The sequence below is a fragment of the Pelodiscus sinensis genome, chromosome 6 (genome assembly GCF_049634645.1).
Source record: "Pelodiscus sinensis isolate JC-2024 chromosome 6, ASM4963464v1, whole genome shotgun sequence".
Classification (NCBI taxonomy): Eukaryota; Metazoa; Chordata; order Testudines; family Trionychidae; genus Pelodiscus; species Pelodiscus sinensis.
Window position 1 is genome coordinate 72,341,435 of NC_134716.1, and position 19,729 is coordinate 72,361,163.

Here is a 19,729-nt window from a genome sequence, read left to right on the forward strand (position 1 = left end):
GTGTTTGCTACAGGCCACCGAATCAGGTGGATGAGGTAGATGAGGCTTTCTTCGGACAACTGAGCGAAGCTTCCAGGTCACAGGCCCTGGTTCTCGTGGGGGACTTTAATCACCCTGACATCTGCTGGGAAACCTATACAGCAGTACACAGGCAATCCAGGAAGTTTTTGGAGAATGTTGGGGATAACTTCTTGACACAGGTGCTGAAGGAGCCGACCAGGGGCCATGCGCAGCTTGACCTTCTGCTCACAAACATGGAGGAACTAATAGGGGAAGTGGAGGTGGATGACAACCGGGGAAGCAGTGATCATGAGATGGTAGATTTCAGGATCCTGACCAAAGGAAGAAAAGAGAGTAGTAAAATACACACCTTGGACTTCAAAAAAGCAGATTTTGACTCCCTCCGAGATCTGATGGGCAGAATCCCCTGGGATGTTAACATGAAGGGGAAAGGAGTCCAGGACAGCTGGCAGTATTTTAAAGAAGCCTTATTGAAGGCACAGAAAGAAACCATCCCGACGCGTAGCAAGAGAGGCAAACATGGTAGGAGACCGGACTGGCTTACGGGGAAATCCTTGGTGAACTTAAGCACAAAAAGGAAGTTTACAAAGAGTGGAAATTTGGACAAATGACCAGGGAGGAGTTTAAAGGTATAGCTCGAGAATGCCGGGGGGTTATCAGGAAGGCGAAAGCGCAAATGGAATTGCGACTGGCTAAGGATGTGAAGGATAACAAGAAAGGTTTCTACAGGCATGTTAACAAGAAGAAGGTGATCAGAGAGGGTGTGCGGCCCCTAATGGATGAAGGAGGTAACCTAGTGACAGATGATGTGGGGAAAGCTGAAGTACTCAATGCTTTCTTTGCCTCTGTATTCATGGACAAGGTCGGCTCCTTGACTTCTGCGCCAAGTGACGCAAGATGGGATGAAGATGGACAGCCCGGGGTGGGTAAAGAACAGGTTAGGAACTATTTAGAAAAGCTAAATGTACATAAATCCATGGGTCCAGACTTAATGCATCCGAGGGTACTGAGGGAGTTGGCAAATGTCATTGTGTTGCCTTTGGCTATTATCTTTGAAAAGTCATGGAGATCGGGAGAAATCCCGGATGACTGGAAAAAGGCAAATGTAGTGGCCATCTTCAAAAAAAGGGAAGAAGGATGATCCAGGGAACTATATGCCGGTCAGTCTTACCTTGGTTCCTGGAAAAATCATGGAAGGGATCCTTAAGGAATCCATATTGAGGCACTTGGATGAGACAAAAGTGATTAGGACTAGTCAGCATGGATTCACAAAGGGCAAGTCGTGCCTGACCAATCTGATTAGCTTCTATGATGAGGTAACTGGCTCGGTGGAAGTCAGTGGATGTTATATACCTTGACTTTAGCAAGGCTTTTGATACGGTCTCCCACAATATTCTTGCCAGCAAGTTAAGGGATTGTGGATTGGATAAATGGGCGGTAAGATGGATAGAAAGATGGCTAGAAGGCCAGTCCCAGCGGGTAGTGATCAATGGCTCGATGTCAGGATGGTGGTCGGTTTCTAGCGGAGTGCCCCAAGGTTCGTTTCTAGGACCGGTTTTGTTCAATATCTTTATTAATGATCTGGATGAGGGGATGGATTGCACCCTCAGCAAGTTTGCGGATGACACTAAGCTGGGAGGAGAGGTAGATACGCTTAAGGGCAGAGATAGGGTACAGAATGACTTAGACAAATTGGAGGATTGGGCCACAAGAAATCTGATGAGGTTCAACAAGGACAAGTGTAGAGTCCTGCACTTGGGACGGAAGAATCCCAAGCATAGTTACAAGCTGGGGACCAACCGGTTAAGTAGTGGTTCTGCAGAAAAGGACCTGGGGGTTATAATAGATGAGAAGCTAGATATGAGTCAACATTGTGCCTTTGTAGCCAAGAAGGCAAATGGCATATTAGGTTGCATTAAGAGGAGAATTGCCAGCAGATCCAGAGAAGTGATTATTCCCCTTTATTCGGCTTTGGTGAGGCCGCATCTGGAGTATTGTGTCCAGTTCTGGGCCCCCCACTACAAAAAGGATGTGGACGCATTGGAGAGGGTCCAGTGGATGGTAACCAAAATGATTAGGGGGCTGGAGCATATGACTTATTAGGAGAGGCTGAAGGATTTGGGTCTGTTTAGTCTGCAGAAGCGAAGAGTGAGGGGGGATTTGATAGCAGTCTTCAACTTCCTGAAGGGAGGTTCCAAAGAGGATGGAGAGAAGCTGTTCTCAGTAGTGACAGATGGCAGAACAAGGAGCAATGGTCTCAAGTTGTGGTGAGAGAGGTCCAGGTTGGATATTAGGAAAAACTATTTCACTAGGGCTACGTCTACACTGGCCCCTTTTCCGGAAGGGGCATGTAAATTTCATGAGTCGTAGTAGGGAAATGCGCGGGGGATTTAAATAGCCCCCGCGGCATTTAAATAAAAATGTCCGCCACTTTTTTCCGGCTTTTCCAGCTTCAAAGTAGGAATAAGAGCCTCCGGAAAAGGGCGCTTTTTCCGGAGGATCGGGGCCAGTGTAGACGCTCTTTTCCGGCTTTTTTAAAAGCCGGAAAAAAGCGGCGGACATTTTTATTTAAATGCCGCGGGGGATATTTAAATCCCCCGCGCATTTCCCTACTACGACTCATGAAATTTACATGCCCCTTCCGGAAAAGGGGCCAGTGTAGACGAGCCCTAGGAGTGTGGTGAAGCACTGGAATGGGTGACCTAGGGAAGTAGTGGAGTCTCCATCCCTAGAGGTGTTTAAGTCTTGGCTTGACAAAGCCCTGGCCGGGTTGATTCAGTTGGGATTGGTCCTGCCTAGAGCAGGGGGCTGGACTTGATGACCTTCTGAGGTCTCTTCCAGTTCTATGATTCTATGATTTCCATAGAAACCCACTAAACAGATTTAATGGGGAAACCACAGGAACAGTAGAAAATTTTCATTCTGTAGTTATACTCCCTTTCCCCCCTTTCCATTTCATTTATATGCTCTAACATGGGACAAACAAGTGTACACACTACCCCTCAAACAGGCATAGCTAGAGCCTGCCCTTTCATGGAGATGGAAAACTCAGTTGCTCCTCAGCTGTTTCAATCCCACTGGGAACAGTATTTCTCAAATGGCATTCCAGAGAACCTTGGAGTTCCGCTAAGTGAAAATAAGGGTTCTGCAAGAAAATTGCATTCCAATGACATTTTATGATTTAAAAAATAGTAAGTAATATTTAAAGCATATTAGGTTCTGAGCTTTATTTTTGTACACATTAAATATGATTTTTGTTTTTAAATATGTACAAGCAATTAAACTGTTGATCTCATGACCTTGTTTAACATTTGTTTTTTATTATCCTTACTTATTTGTTGTGTATTTTTTCAGTTCCATATATAAGACTTATTACGGTTCCACAAAATTCTTTCTAGTTTAAAAGGGCTCCATGGCCAAACAGAACTGGGAAACACTGCCCCAGAGCATGCAAACAAGGGCAAGAAGCACCATTCCCTGGCAAGGCCTGGATGCCCGCCCCCGCGGCCACGCTGCACTGCTGGCAGGGGAAACGGCCACGCTGACACACTCGTCTGGGTCAGTTTCAAATGGACCCGAACAGACTCAGGCTTGCGGGCCTGCTGGGACCGCCCAGGCCGTTTTTCGTCACCTCAGCGCGGCCAAACCCCTTTCCTGAGGCTTTTGCAAGGGAAACACGGCGCTGGCTCGCAGGCCTGACGGGCGGGTTCTCCGGGACGCGCCGCTGGGCAGCGCTCCCGCGGGGATTCTCAGGCTGTCTCGCCCTGGACCTGGAGCCTCAACCGTGCGAAAAAGGCAAGAACCGCAGCCCGCGAGCAGACCCCGCCCTCCGTGTCCTAAGGCTCCGCCCCTCTCCTGTGGCGTAAGAGTGAGGCACCACCCCTCCCCGAATCGTTGGGCAAACCCCGTCCCCTCTTTCCCTGAGCCGGCCGCGAGTGGCTAGAAGCGCCGCTTCCGGGTTCTCTGCCGCGCGGGTGCGTGATGACGTCACATCCACAGACCCCGGAAGTGGAACTCGAAATTGGTAGCGGCGGCGTGAATCGCGGAGGGAAATAGCCTGGCGAGGCGGCGCGTCTCCGGGTAACGGCGCCGCGCCGCGCCGCGCCCGGCCCCTCTAGGAGAAGGGGCTCCAGGTACGTGCTGCTCCGCCGTGGCGGGGCGAGGGGAATGGGCTCTTGCCGCGTCCCCGCGCTGCTGCTGGAGCCACGATCAGACCGGTAGGCACCTCCCCCCTCAGTGACAGCGGCTTCCCTGCCCGGGGCACGGTGCCCAGCCTCTCCCCGCGCGGCCGGGGTGCCAGAGTTCAGGGGCAGGGTCGCCCCTCACCAGAGAGTCTCTGGCGCAGCCTGTCCCTCGCCTCACTTTAGCGGTGCCTGCGGCTGACAGTGTCACACTGGAGCCGGGGTCTCCTCCACCCACCAGCGAGAAGAGCAAGTCCCGCTGGCCGCAGCTAGCCCGCCACCCTCTCCACCAGTGGCACGTTGCTCAGTCTCCGGGTCTCCTGGCACGCAAGGCACCAGAGATGCCCCCTTCTTCCATCAAAGAGGGCCCGAATTTCTGTTTCCCTCCCTACATTTTTACATGGTCACCGAGCCCTGCGACCGATAGGGGAAGTCGCAGTAGCCAGAACTTTACCTGGGGAGAGCGGGGTCGAACGCCCACGTGTTAAACTTACTCCACGAGAAGACCAAAGCCCGTAAAATGATATGCTCTTTGGGTTGCATGTGGCCATCAGACTTCCCCTGATAATGGATGTGAGGCAAATAATTATTTGTGCGATTTCCTAGGGATCAGGGACTTGTGCATTAACATATAGCAAAGATCTAATCCCTGCTTCTAAGAGTTTATGATGCAGTTTTGAACTGAGATTAAGGGTAGAATATTCTCCTTGTGTGGTGGCTATATGTATGATGGCTGATATTCCCAACTACTTATGCATGTGAGCAGTACTATTAGTTTGTAGGGGACTCCTCACATTCTTAAGCATTTATAAGATTGTGCCTTTAGTAAAGGTACCACTGTATTAAAGCAATTTCATTCTGCAAGGAAAAATTGATGACAAGTTCTACAGCTCTTATTCTTTCTGCTCTTACTTGGATGCTCCTATAAGTAATTGCCTGTTCAAATCAAACAGCTGTGCCATTCAAGTTTGGAAAATTATGTTCTCAGAATGTTATTTGATATAGGTTTTGTCTTCAAACAGCAGTGGTATTGCTCTACCTATACTAGTATATTGAAAGCCACCGTTTTCCCCCGAGTGTTGTGATAGTTATACCAGTGTAAATGTGGTTTGTACTGGTACATCTGTTCCTGTATGGGATGGAGGATTTATAACTTTATAGCAGTATCCACTTGAAGGGTTGTACTGGTTTAACACTATTGGGGGGAAAAAATTAAACCTTAACTGATATACAGGTATAAAAATTGTGTGTTTTAAGAGCTAAAAGCTTTTGAGGTGAGTGGAGACAACTATCAACTCTCAAAGCTGTTTAGTCTGTTTGCAGACGCAGAAAGAGGATACATCTTCAGTTTTCCATTGATTTGTCTGTAGTTCATATTTAGCAGATTTCCTTCACAATCATAAGACTTTTTCGAAGTTTCTGATTCTGAGAAATCTGTTTGTTACTGTCTTATGGGCCCATCATTTTATGTTACTGGATTTCTCCATTCTTTCCCATCCAGAGTAAAAAAAAATCATGCCCTAATCATGGAAAAAGATGTGCAGATCCTTTTCTCTGCACATGGAGTAGTAAAATGGTTCTACTCCCTTCTTTACCCACAGAATTGAAATCACTGTGCCAGAGCCTGCCTGCTCTCCCTCCCTCTTCACCCTCCTCCCCCGAAGTAAGAATCACAATGGTCAGGATCTTCTGCAGAGAGAAAACACAAGTGTCACAATTTCCAGGACCTCTACCTGAGAGTAATACTGATTATTGTCATCTTTCTCTCCTTGAGCAATATGAGTCATGAGGTCTCCTTAATCATAGAAATAGCAATTACTTGCTCCTGGTGAACTATTGCCAATTTTTGACCCCTGACAGTAAATATTGACCTGTGCTTTCCTCCAGTACAACTACTACCATTCCCCAATGAATAATAATAGCTATTTATTTTTCTTCCTTTCGAGTAATATTCATCAGTATTAATGGTTATTGTTCTATGTCCCGGATAGTGATGTTAAATTTCAGTTAATTGACTAATGGAATAGTCGATGCAATTTGCATTTTCTATTTCATTAGTCGATAGAGGCGACTCCGCTTTTCAAGTGTAGCAACAGTCGTCCCCCCCTCCCCCCCACTGGCCCAGTGTTTTCTGCAATGTTTCAAAGCAGTTTCAAAACACCCTTGCTGACCTTGGGCTCCGTGCGGCATTTCAAAATGGCGGTGCCCTGTGGAGCCTGGAGTCAGCTGGCCCGGGGTTCCATGTGGTGCTGCTGCTTTGAAATGCTTCATGCAGCCTGGGGACTTCCTAGCTGGACCCAGGATGCATGCAGTATATTAAAGCTGCAGCGCCGCATGGAGCCCATGGTTAGCAAGGGAGTTCCCAGCTGACTCCGGGCTCCACATCAGCGCTGCTGCTTTGAAACGCTGCAGAGAGCATGGGACCAGTGGAGGACTGCCCTGCCAGCCCCGTGCTCCCCGCAGTGCTTTCGCCTTTGAAGTGTACATGCTGTTTTTTATTTTGTAAAATTACATGAAAGTTTTATTACATAGAAAATTCACAGGAATAAAACCACACACGCTGTGGTAACTCAAAACAAGAAAGTAGTCAAGCACAGGGATTGCAGGAACACTGTGGAATTGTACAAGGAGCACCAACAGCAATGAGGAAGCTATACCATCAATACGTTTGGTTTGCACTAACCTGGTTAATGGGTACAATGGCTTGATGCAGGGTATGATAGTGACAAACCTTTCTTTGAACAGCCAGTTGTAGTGTGCATCTCATTAAAAAAATCTTTCTTCTTAGTTTCTACATCATGCCCTGCCTCTCAAACTGCTGTTCTCCATAGAAAGAAGCAGAAGTAAAACTAGCAGTACTTCTATTTCGCTTGCCTCCTGAAAGGCAAACAACAGTAGTGTGAAACTTACGGAGATCACGTCAGTGTAACTGCTGTTCTGTTATTGGTAAGCTGTGTACAAGAGCTACAGTAGTATCAAACTCCTGATACTAGGCATGGCTTTGATTCTTAGATGCTCCATAGTAGGAGTGGCAATACAACTGATTGGATTCATTTTCTTTTTTTTAAATTTTGTAGGCTGTTTGTTCTCTTTCATTAGTAGAAACGCAAAAATTTAATGTCTTTCACTAAATAGATTCTGGCTACTGGGAAATAGTTTTGCAAGACTTGATCTTATGTGTTAACTTTTATGTAGGTTATAAGATGAACATTACAAATGATATACTTGGAGAACTGGACAGCTTAGGACAGTGATAATAAGAGAGCCTTTTCTAGGTTGCTGGTCATTCCTGCTAATAAAAAATTATTACTGTTATTAGGAATGTGAAAGTGTAACTATGTAAACGATTAACTGATGAGCCTGGGCTCATTGGGTAATGTTCATGGCTACATGCAAAGCTACCAGTCCACATGGGAATCTGGTTTAAAAGACGGCTTACAGTGTGTACTGGCTCAGAGTGAGCCTTCTGCCACCCCAAGTGTAACTGCTGAAATTTTTCAGCGGTTCTTTGTTTACCTAATTACACGCATTTAAACATCTTTAACTGTGATACCTATTTGTTTTCTGAAAAGGGCTAGTAATTTCAGCCTAATGCAGTTCCTAGTTGACTTGTCCTGACATGTGATGGTAGCTGTCTTAGCAGAGAATCCACTGTCTGTTTTCAACATCCACCCAATTTGTATTTTCACATTAGCGATGGTCCCTTTGGTCCAGGTAGCGGTATGTTGATGAATCAGTATAGGGAAGGCTGTTACTCACTGCCCTTAATTTATCTGTGAATAAATAGGGGAGCTTGTATCTCCGTGAAAGTAACTTTGTCAGACTAAATTATTATGAAATTCACAACAAAAGAAATATTAGCATACTGTCTCTGGAAAAGGAATAAGAACTGAACATAGTGAGCAAAATTGTCCACTCATGTAGATCGGTGGTCCCCACCGCGGTGCCTATGGGCACCATGGCGCCCACTGGGCCATTTCTGTGTGCCTGCCGAGTGAACGGGGCCGGCCCCACCCCCGGGTGCACGGCGCATGGGCGGTGCCGGCCGCCAGGGCGCACAGCGTATGGGCAGCGTCAGACCCGGGCGCTCAGCACATGGGCGGCCCCACCCCCAGGTGCGCAACGTTTGGGTGGCCCTGCCCCCGGGTGCCCGGTGCAAACGCATATGGGGGGTGCCGGCCCTGGGAGCGTGACACAAGGGGTGGTCCAGGCTGCGGGTGTGTGGCACAGGACCAGCGCCGGCCCCGAGCGCGCGGTGTTTGGGTGGCGCTGGCCCCTGGGTGCGTGACACAGGGGTGGCACCGGCCCTGGGCGCGTAGCACAGGAGTGGCGCCGGCCCCTGGCATGCAGCACACGGGCAGTGGTGGCCCCGCCCTCAAACGTGCGGCATATGGGCTGTTCCGGCCCTGGTGCACAGCATATGGGCAGCCCCACCCCTGGGCTCGTGGCACAGGAGCGGTGTCGGCGCCGGCCCCGGGAGTGTGGCGCATGGGTGGCGCCACCACTGGGCGCACGACATATGGGTGGCCCCGCCCACAGGCACATGCATGGCCCCTCCCCTGGGTGCATTTGTGGCCCCGTCCCTGGGTGACAGGCACATGAGTAGTCCCGGCGCCGGGCAGCCCCAAAAGGATGGGGACCACTGATGTAGATGGTGTCATTCCACTGAGAGGAACAATGCTGTAGTAGAGACTGGAGCAGGAATTTGTTGTACTCTATAACCCCTTCTGTATTTTACTACTCTTTTAATGCCATTTTTGTTAAGACTAATTTGCCTTCGGAATAATGTTTGCTTGGAGGTTTGATGCTTACCTGTTGGTTTCCTTTCACTTTTGATGTTTAGACTGAAACTTCAAGGCAAAGTACTTGTGAAAGTTGGTTTTTTTTTTTTTTACTATTGGTTTTAATATTTTTGTAACACGCCTTAATATAAGATAAGTGTAGTGTTTTTAATTATTTTTTGTTTATCAGAGTATGCTTTTCATTGTTGAATACCCAATAGAAGTGGATTTGAAATTCATAGGCTCCTTGTTGAACCCTTTGCTATGATTTCCAGATTAGCTGCTCCTTGTTCCTTTTTTAAAAAGGTAACCCGACTATCATGAAACAGAGCTTCAAGGGTTTGGTTTTGAACAACTTTTTGTTTGCTTTTGTTGTTTGTCAGTAACTACTTGACTGAATTTGTTGTATTAATTTTTTAGTTCTCCTTTCTCCTTATATTTTGCTACTTTTGCTTCTGTATAGTTTTCTGCTGATGGGCTCATCATTTGTTGATGATTTTATTTTGGCTTCATGGACAATCACTCTGTTTTGTTTATGTTGTTTGGTTCTTAAAAGCTAAATAACATGAGAATTTGTAGGGCACAGAATATAGTATTCAAGCATTTAAGCCTGTGGCCCCCACCGCCCTGCATGTAAACGTGTAATTACTAAAAAAAAAAAATCCAGCAGTTACACATTTACACAAAATCCCTAGCACTAACTAGCAACTTAGCTGGTAAACTTAGCAGAAAACTCAAGGAATAAACAGACACTTCTCAAGAACATTGTGTCACATAGAAGCTTGTACTGACAGTACTTACCTATTGTGTGATAATATAGTTTCCTTGGCTGTCAATCTGTCACCTTTCACTTAAAAATATACAGGTTGGATCTCCTTGGTCTGACATCCTTGAGATCTGACTGGTTCCGAGCAAGGGAATTTTGCAGGACCAGGGGAAGTTCCTTGCCACCAGCCTCCTTACCAAACCACTTCAGGCCCAGCCAGCCCTTCCTCCCCTCTCCTGCTGGCCTGCTAGTCCTGACTGGACTTGTCAGATGCCAGCCATTTCCCCCACTCCCATACCACCAGGCTGTCGGCTCAAGGCTTTGTTTCTGGACCAGAGAGCCCCGGTTAGGGCAGTACAACTTGCACTAAGAATGTAGATGTAATGACTTTTTCTAACTGTTACTTGATTAGAAAAAGATTTTCATATTAGAGTTTAGTGAAAAAAGGGAACCATCTGAATCCAAAATAGCCACTTATAATCATTTTTAAAATGTAATCTGGGATTCTTCTCTATTCAAACCAATGAAATTGACTCTCAAAACACAGATACAGTTTAAGGTTACATTTTTTAAAACACAGAAAATAGTGTCTTTTTTTCCATAGGACAAAGCAAATTTCATAGGGCAGCAATACAGGCAGTCCCCGGGTTATGTACAAGATAGGGACTGTAGGTTTGTTCTTAAGTTGAATCTGTATGCAAGTTGGAACTGGCATCCAGATTCAGCCGCTGCTGAAACTGATCAGTTTCAACAGCGGCTGAATCTGGACACCAGTTCCGACTTGCATACAGATTCAACTTAAGAACCCCAGGCGTCCCCAAGTCAGCTGCTGCTGAAACTGATCAGCAGTTGATTCCAGGAACCCCGGGGCAGAGCAACTCTGCCTCTGGCTTCCTATAGTCAGCCGCTGGTCAGTTTCAGCAGCGGCTGACTTGGGGACACCTGGGGCAGAGCATCTCGGGTGCTGCTGGGTTGGTCCAGTAGCGCGGCCGCTCCTCGGCGCTACTGGACCAACCCAGCAGCACCCCATCTGCTCTGCCCCAGGCGTCCTGATTCAGCCGCTGCTGAAACTGATCAGCAGCGGCTGAATCAGGACTCCTGGGGCAGAGCAGCTGGGCTGCTGCAGGGTCGGTCCAGTAGCGCCAAGGAGCGGTGCTGCGGGACCAACTGGCAGCGCCCCACCTGCTCTACCACAGGCTCCGGGCTTTGCTCCACGTCTCCCTGGTCTGCTGGGGGGGGGCACTAGCTGGTTCTCCCCCCCCCTCCCAGCAGACCAGGGAGACGCGGAGCAAAGCGGCAGAGGACCTGGGCCGGACCGCAGCGCTTCCAGATCAGCGCCGCGGTACGGCCCGGGTCCTCCACGGCTTTGTTCAGCGTCTCCCTGGTCTGCAGACCAGGGAGACGCTGAGCAAAGCCGCGGAGGACCCGGGCCGGACCGCAGCGCTTCCAGATCAGCTGGAAGCGCCGCGGGTCCGGCCCCGGGTCCTCCGTGGCTTTGCTCAGCGTCTCCCTGGTCTGCTGGCTCCCACAGCAGACCAGGGAGACGGGGAGCAGCTTTTCTCGCCCCGGAGGAGGCTGGCGGCGGGACCAGGCGTCCCGCCGCTCCAGTTCTCCGGGGCGAGAAAATCCCCGTTCGTAACTGTGGATCCGACATAAGTCGGATCCGCGTAACTCGGGGACTGTCTGTACATTTCAAAAGCAAGTAGAGTACTTTAATGGCCAGTGTTAAGCAATAACATATACAACCCAGGATATGATTAAAAGAAAACACCCAACCAAAAAAACCACTTTACAATGAATAACTCTAAGACTTAATGAATGTCTTATAAAAATCTTTCTAGCAGCAGTCACCAACAATTCATCTCAATACCCTACTCTCTATGCTGGCTCCTCACGGAATATTCCTCAGATTCAAAGTAGAGATGCTAATTTTCAATACCTTCCATGGAATTGGTACAAGATGGCTAAGAGAATGACTCTCACTTCTGACAATTTATTTTGGTTTGTTGAAAACAATACATCATCACTCAACCCAAGGCCTAGAAGCCCTTGACAAATATTTTAAATGCAATCCTTAACACACAACCTCGGACTCCGCAGTTGAAAGTAACTAAGAAAATAAGCAGACCTAGTATGCATCCACACGTGAATTTTTTGCATTTTCCCATAGGTCTAGGAAACTAGACTTAAAGATCAACTTAAATGAGTATTCATGGGAGGGAGTACATTTCAAAGTCATGGAGATGGACTGAATCATGACAACTGCTCTCTCTCCCTTTTAAATCAAGGGGCTTTAAACCAGCATGAGCCCCACTTTTAATTTCACCTGGAACAATGTGGCGTAGAATAGGAGTAAGCACAATATTTTACAGGGAACCACTCTAAGAATATATAAGTGGTCAAACACCACACTTATCTATGATATTAACAAAATGAAGAGTTGCCGGATCTGGGATGGAAAATGGGTATAGGAGGGAGGTCTAGGTAGAGGATTGGCATGTAAGGTCTGGGAGAGGGGTTAGGTGGAGTAGAGGATTCTGATCTGGGGAAGGTTATAAGAAAGATGAGTGGACCTGGGGCCTGTATGCAGGAGGGGCACAGAGAGTTTGAGTTGTGACCTAGGACAAGGAATTGGGGTAATGCGAAAGAGTACCAGGTACAAAAGCTGGACAGGAAGCACTTACCCTAGGTAGTTGCTTGCCAACAGTGAAGTGGAACCCTTGAACAGGCTTCTGGGGCCAGCATGTATACAGCATACACCGTGGTAATACGGGGCTCCAGGACCTGCTTGTGTCTGCAAACACAGCCCATGCAGCTTCCATTGGCCAGAATTGCGAATATTGTGCTGGGTTTGGGGGGCACTATGTGGAGACACTCTCAAGGGGTGTACTGCACAGAGATGTACACACTGGCCCCATTAGCTGTCTGTTTTGGATGGCTTGTGGGGTCACAGCAGAGAGGGAGCCTGCCCAAAGGTCCCACTTGCAGCCCAGAGTACCAAGGTGGACCAGATCTTAATGTTTGCCAGGCCAGATTTTGTCCACTCCTGGCACATAGACACAGTTCCCCAAGTAGGTAGGTTCCCAGTACTTTAGGGCTTTATAACCAAATCTTGAACTGAAGTGAGAAACCAATACCGATAAAGACAGTACAAATCCTGGAGGACTGGTGTCATGTTCTTAAGGCAATACATTTTGGCAGCTCTTTTGCTATAAGTACTGTGCAGGTTAAGATAAGCTAGTCTTCCTGATCTCCATGCAAGAGTTATAGCTCTTCAGAAAAGTGCCAACCTGCTCCCTCAGCAAGAGAATGGAAGAGACTTTACAGTAAATTACTCTCAGAAAGACCTACTCATCACACACTTTATTTTCCTTTTCTCCCACTTCTTATAGTGTTCCCCCTCTCCTCCCAAGTTGCTGAAATGAGACAGAGGTGAAGAGATTTGTCTGAAGCCAGCTGACTTGCTCTTGTTCCCTATCATGTAGAACCTGAAGATCAGATCACGAAGTACAGGAGTGAGTGGGATGGAAAAGAATTCAGTAGCTCTCTTTTGGAGAAAGGGAACTGGGTCAGTGTTCCCTGGATGCCGTGCACTCGTGCAGTTGCGCAGGAGAGAATCCAGCCCAGCTGATTATCAGATCGCCCACAGCAAGGTTCTTCTTTCTGGTGGTGATGCATATAAAATTTATTCTGCACATGGGTGGAAAAAATTAGAGGAAACATTGGACTGTGTTCTGCCGAAGCTCTTATCTACTTTTCTTACCCAGGAATGTAGTCTACAGTATGAGAGAGCCCAAGAGCAGGTATGCAGCTCCTGCCAATGCCCTATACATCTCCTGACTCAGTAAGACTGATCACTCATTTGAAATCCACAACTCAAAAGGTTTCTGTTAGAGATATGAAGAAGTCAATAAATAGAAATTCTATTAACTACACAATTTGTCGATAAGGGAGGAATACTCCGGGAGTTACCTCCCTGTTGCAGCTCTACAATTTAAATGTTGTAGGAGCTGGGCTTCCTGCCACCTGACATTTACTACATTTCAACTGCAGAGATGCAGCAAGGGTAGCTCCTGGACCCAGCCTGAGCCAGGACTGAGCAAGGCTTGCTCAGTCCCAGCTTGCACCAGGTCCAGCAGCCACTGATGGCGGAGGGTCCCAGCAGGGAGCTGGGACCCCTTGCAGACAGGGGCTGCTGCTGGAGCAGCTTGTTCACAGCAGCCAGGTCTGGCTGTGAACAGAGGCTGCTGCCGGAGCTGGGACCACGCTCATCCTCATCTACTCCCTGCAGACAGAGGCTGATCCGCGGAATGCAGAGCAGTCTTTGCCCACAGTGAGCCTGGGCCTGCCGTGGGCAGAGTCATCTTTTCATGACTACTATCACTGAGGATCACAGCAAAAACCTCTAAATTAATCAATATCAACAAAAAGTTTACACCAATGGTATAATTTATTGTCTGGGAGAGAGTAACTTGAACTCCAAACAATTAGCTTCTTTTGCAAATTTCATTTCCTTTAATAATAATAATAATAATAATAATAATAATAATAATTAATAATAATAATAAAAAAGCCTAGAGGGAAGACTCAAAATATTGGGTACAGCAGACTCAAAGTAGTGGCCTTTAAGATTATTTTAATTTTTAAGTGTCTTCACAGTTCTCTGTGTGTATTTTGCAATATTAAAAAAGACATAAATGCGCTTGGATCCTAATAATTATACATTTACAGTAACAGATGGTTATGTTTCTTATTCAAAATATTTTTCAAATGGCTTGAATACTATATTCTTTTACAATTGCAAACTATTGCTCACAGATCAAGTATGTGGTCTTTCCATTCATGTTTACATAAACATTAAAATTCTCCATTTCTCTTGAAATTGTCCAATACTCTTGACTTACCCTTTTCTTCTTGAGGAAGTCAATGATGGCCACTTGGTGCCACAAGCCGAGTAAAGAAATGAAGAAAGGGAAAGGTAGAAGGGAAAGGGATCCGTTTTGGTTTGCTTTTAATTTTAATTTAGACCGGTATCTGTCCCTTTATCAGCCACCATAGGAATTTCTCTTTTGACTTTTTTGAAGTTTCCTTTTCTTTGACTTTCCAGGTTGAGTATTTATTCTTCTGTAGGTGGGTTAGTGCCTATCAGTGTCATTTCCCCTTGCTCTCTCACATTTTCAGCTTCTGTCAGACTTGTGCCTCTTAAACGTGACCAAGTTGTTGTGTGTCTATTCATGAGGTTTTGCTAAATGTTGTTCTGGACAGTGGAGTGTGAGCTACAGAGAACACTAGTGTGTTGCATCCTAACTATCTTACATGGATTCTTCTGGCATGCATTAAGAGTTCTTGGTGTACATTGAAATAGCCCTGTTTGAAATTGATTTACATGAATGTGCACTAGCAAGCTCTACACAGAGGGAATTGGAGCTCAACACTAGGAATGATAGATATTGGGTAATTGAATACTCAAGTAACCACATGAATTTTTATTGGTTACTTGACTATTCTATAGCCCCAGGGAGTGGGGCCAGCAGCCAGTGCACTCCGGCCCCACTCCCGGGTAGCACCCTGCAGAAGCAGCAGCAGGGGGTGCCTGGTGGAAGCCAGTCCACGAGGGGAGCCAGTTTAAAAATCAGCTCCCCGAAAGGCCAGCTGCCTGCCATTCCGTGCTGCTCCTCTGATACAGAGGCAATATAGTGGAGTGGCAGGAGCCCCAGTCCAGGGTGGGTCTAAGCTCCCTATGGACAGAGGCTGCTACAAAGCGGCCTCTGTCCGCAGTGGCCTGGGTTGGCCACAGACACAGGCTGGTCCGGCAGCAGCCCGTCTGTGGCGGGTGGGGGTCCAATCTTCCCTTGGACAGAGGCTGCTCTGCCTCCCATGGAGCAGAGGCCGCTTTTAAACCGGCTCCCTCCAGCACCAGTCCTGCTTCTCCCACTCCCCTTTTGCTGCCTCTGATACAGAGGCAGAAAGGGGGGAGAAGAGAAAAAGTGTGTAGTTGACTAGCCTAGGATTATCAGTTAACCGTATAGTTGACTATATGTCGACATTCCTACTCAACACACTGGTGTGCTCTACAAATCCCATCCCCTTATTGCAGATCGAGATCTTGTGAACAATTCCAAAGAATCCTGGGCAGTTCACAGAAGTGATGTCATACATTTGAGGATAACATATTTAGATGCATACCCTTTAGTACTATGTCTTGTATGTGAGTATGTAGTCACTGTGTGTGTGATATAGTCACACATTTGAACAGATCTGAATTTTTCCTTTGTAGAAGATAGTGGTATAATAGCTTAGACATAGTTTTTCTGTAGTGCCATAAGAACGGCCATGCTGGCTCAGACCAACGGTCCATCTAGCTTTGTACCCTGTTTTGTGACAGTGGCAAATGCCAGATACTTCAGAGGGAATGAACAAAACAGGCAATCAAGTGATCCATCCACTGTTGCCCATTCCCAGCTTTTGGAAAACAGAGCTAAGGAAACATCTCTGCCCATTTGGCTAATAGCCACTGATGGACCTATCTTCCATGAATCTATTTAGTTCTTTTTTGAACATTGTTAGTATCTTGGCCTTCAAAATCCTCTGACAAAGGGTTTCAAAGGCTGACAGTGTGTTGTGTGAAGAAATACTTCCTTTTGTTTGTATATCAATGTGTTACTTTATCATGCATTACTTTAAATCATGCCTTTAACCCATGGACTTTATTAATTGACACAATGCTTCTCTGTGACAGATATTTTACTCTCCAAAGGAATTAAGCTATTACTTGGATAAAATGCAGTTGTGATGATAGTGTGCAAGTATGCACTAGGTGAAGTGAAGACTGATATCCATATGAAATGGGAGAATTTAGATAGGCAGAAGCTAATTATCCACACTGAACTCTGAGGATGGAATTTAGGGTTATTACCATTTAGAAAGCAAATAACAGTTCTTTCTTCTGGCAAAAAACATTTCTCTTGATCAGATATGATTAAGAATAGAAAGGCTGCATGATTCCAGGTGACATAAGACATTTCTTCATCACTTGAAAGGTTGGTTGGTTGGTTCTTTTTTGGAATGGCCATAAATACCATCTATTTATTAATTATTTTAACTTGCACTGTACAATAAATTATTTAGTAAATACAATACTAGTACATTTTTATGAAATCAATAGAATTTAAATGGAATAGGCTAGGTAATTCCCTTCCATTCTGTGAATAAATGTGGTTGGAGGAGGTGTGCATCTTTGTCATGTCTTTCTCTACTTTTCTCAAACTCAGTGGAAGCCTTTTTATAAGATTACAGTTCTTTGGTTTGGGAAGGGACAGAGAGTGGATGGATTGTTTCTGTCATGCTACCACTTACTTCGCTCTCTCAACTCCAGGGCAGATGCCTCAGTTGGGTAATTTGGATCTATTTAGTATTCATTTAACTTGCATAGTATTGTCCAGTATCTAGAGAAATGAAGCGATGGGAGCACACCCTTGAACTACAAGGAGGATACCTTTAAGAAGGTGAACCGCTTGACACTTATTCCATAGGGTCTCAGGGAAGTTAACCCCATTTCTGCCTCCCTTAATCCCCACTCCTGAGAGAACTCAATGGCAACTCTCCAAGTAGGAGATCAGGAACTAGAAATTAACCTTCTGCATTTTTTCCTATGTAATGAATTTTACTGGTTCAAGGCTAAGATGATGATGTGAAGACAGGGTTAAGAGTTTCATAACTATTCTGAGTAACTATGGAATGCTTGTTTTTGATCTCTGACAAGGGAGACTTGATAACCAGCAGTCTTGAAGGAGGTGGTAGGCTTCAGCATTTTAGAATTTTGATACTTAATGAGGTTGACTGGAATTGCATTGTGTGGAAAAAAAAATCACGTGAGTATGGTCCTTCTGTAATTTAAAGTGTAGTTCTACCCTGAAAAGTTAATGGATAAGTTTGGCAGCATAGGGTTTCATGTTTGCTGTCTCAGTGATCCTTGATCAATTGCGCTCAGTTTGTAAGTCAGATGGGTTTTTTGTGTATAATTGACATTCCTGCAAGTTCACTTCGGGATATGAGATTCTTTCATACATCACTACTAATAGAGATTTGTCACCTCTGCAACCATGTTGTTTTCGGTTGAATTGCACAGGTGTATTAGAAATATAGCTCTTCTCTTTCAGCTGTTTTGGTTGTGCAGGGCTAATAAAAAATGATATAAACTTTAGGGATGTAAAATCCCATTTAAATGATTAACCAGTTAAACTAATTAAATGGGGGGGGGAAGCAGGGTAGGGAGGCTGGGGCAGCCCCCCTTCCCGCGGTGCACCCAGGCCATGCCCGTGGCAGGCCCCTTGGGGCTGAAGCAGCACCTTTATTGCAGCGGGTTGGGGGCTGCTCCAGCCCTCATTGGTTAGTCAGTTAACTGGTTAACCTTTTGTATCACTAATACATTTGTTTTGACTACAATAAGAAAGTATGTCTTTGGCTAAACACACAGCCCTGAATAAGAAGGTGCCAATTTTATATAGTAATTTTTTCAAGGTATATGAAAGGGTGATGGGAAAAGCTAAAGAATGAAAATGGCCAAAACCAACATCTTTTGTTTATCAATCTAAGTGCTTGTATATGGCTCCATCCCCATTGTATATGAACCACTGACAAACACTGATTATAAATATTATTTTCCTCATTTTACATATGAGGAGTTGAGACACAGATATTAAAGATACGAACGACAAACATGAAGTCAGGGACAGAGTTGCAAATTGAAACCAGATAACCAGTTCAATGTTTAATCACAAAGCCATCCTCTGATTTGAAATGAATACAAATATCTGGAAATATGTAGTACAGATAAATCTTTTCACATGAAGGAAGGGTATCATATTGTCTTTCTGATATCTATACTTTATAATAACAGTATGCATATCAAAGTCCAGAAATGAATGTTACATATATAACGGGGGATAGTTTTGCTTTTTTGAATCATGAATTACTCGTATTCCTAGTAATAGGAGTTGTATATAAGAACATAAGAATGGCCATACTGGGTCAGACCAAAGGTCCATCTAGCCCAGTAGCCTGTCTGCCGACACTGGCCAGTGCCAAGTGTCCCGGAGTGGGTGGACCAAAGACAATGATCAAGCAATTTGTCTTGTGCCATCCATCTCCAGCCTCTGACAAACAAGAGGCCAGGGACACCATTCCTACCCCTTGGCTAATAGCCTTTTATGTACCTAACTTCCATGAATGTATCTAGCTTCTCTTTAAACTCTGTTATAGTTCTAGCCTTATAGTATACCATTAATCTCTTCTCTCCCATCTCTCAAGGATGTCATGCCTCCGTTAGAGAACAGATTTTTTGATACAAAGAAACAACATAGTGTTTTTAAAAAAAAATTAAAATCCTATTTACAAAAATGTGTGTGGGTATACATACTATACATTGAAATGGTAGAATGCCTGTTAGTTACTTTACACTTGCATACTTTACAACATACTATTTTCAGTTGCTTGTAAGTTTGTCAAACTTTTTGCTTCAGGCTGAAATTGTCCATAGTAGGTTTGTGCCTCAGGGTGGTCTTTTTGTTTTGTTTTTTTTAATCTCAGTCAAAATGATTTAGCTGTTTCTAAGAATAAGGCTAGGGAAAATATTTTGTCTGTAGAATTCTAGCAGCATATATAAAAACACTTGGCATCCAGCAGTTGTGAAGTATGGACTTGAAGTTCCCCAAGGCAGTGGTCTCTGTTATGCATGTGCCTTTTGCCATCCCTGAGAAAATCCTCCTAAATTTGGACATTTTAGAAGTATTTGAAAAATCACAATTCACACATTGCCAATAGAGATCCCAAATCTCCAAGATCTTATACTTGGTGAGCATGCCAGATAGCGCCAGGCAAGAGTTTCAACCTGTAATTTGTGTGCTTTACACACACCGTGCTTTTATCAGTTTGAGGAAGAGTCATCATATTTAAGATGAAGATTAGATATTATTGGTTCT

The 19,729-nt window shown here is 45.4% G+C and overlaps 1 protein-coding gene across 3 annotated transcripts in view; it reads left to right on the top strand.

Annotated features, from left to right (window-relative positions):
• Nucleotides 1-3,701: 3,701 nt before the first annotated feature.
• ARB2A (ARB2 cotranscriptional regulator A) overlaps nt 3,702-19,729 on the top strand; it is a 340,644-nt gene continuing 324,616 nt past the window's right edge. Inside the window, exon 1 of one of the 3 annotated variants that reach the window (XM_075932154.1) lies at nt 3,702-4,238. The gene's annotated coding sequence lies outside the window, so the exon portion shown is untranslated. The remainder of the gene's footprint in view (nt 4,239-19,729) is intronic. The other 2 variants (XM_075932155.1, XM_075932153.1) reach the window with 2 other exon arrangements.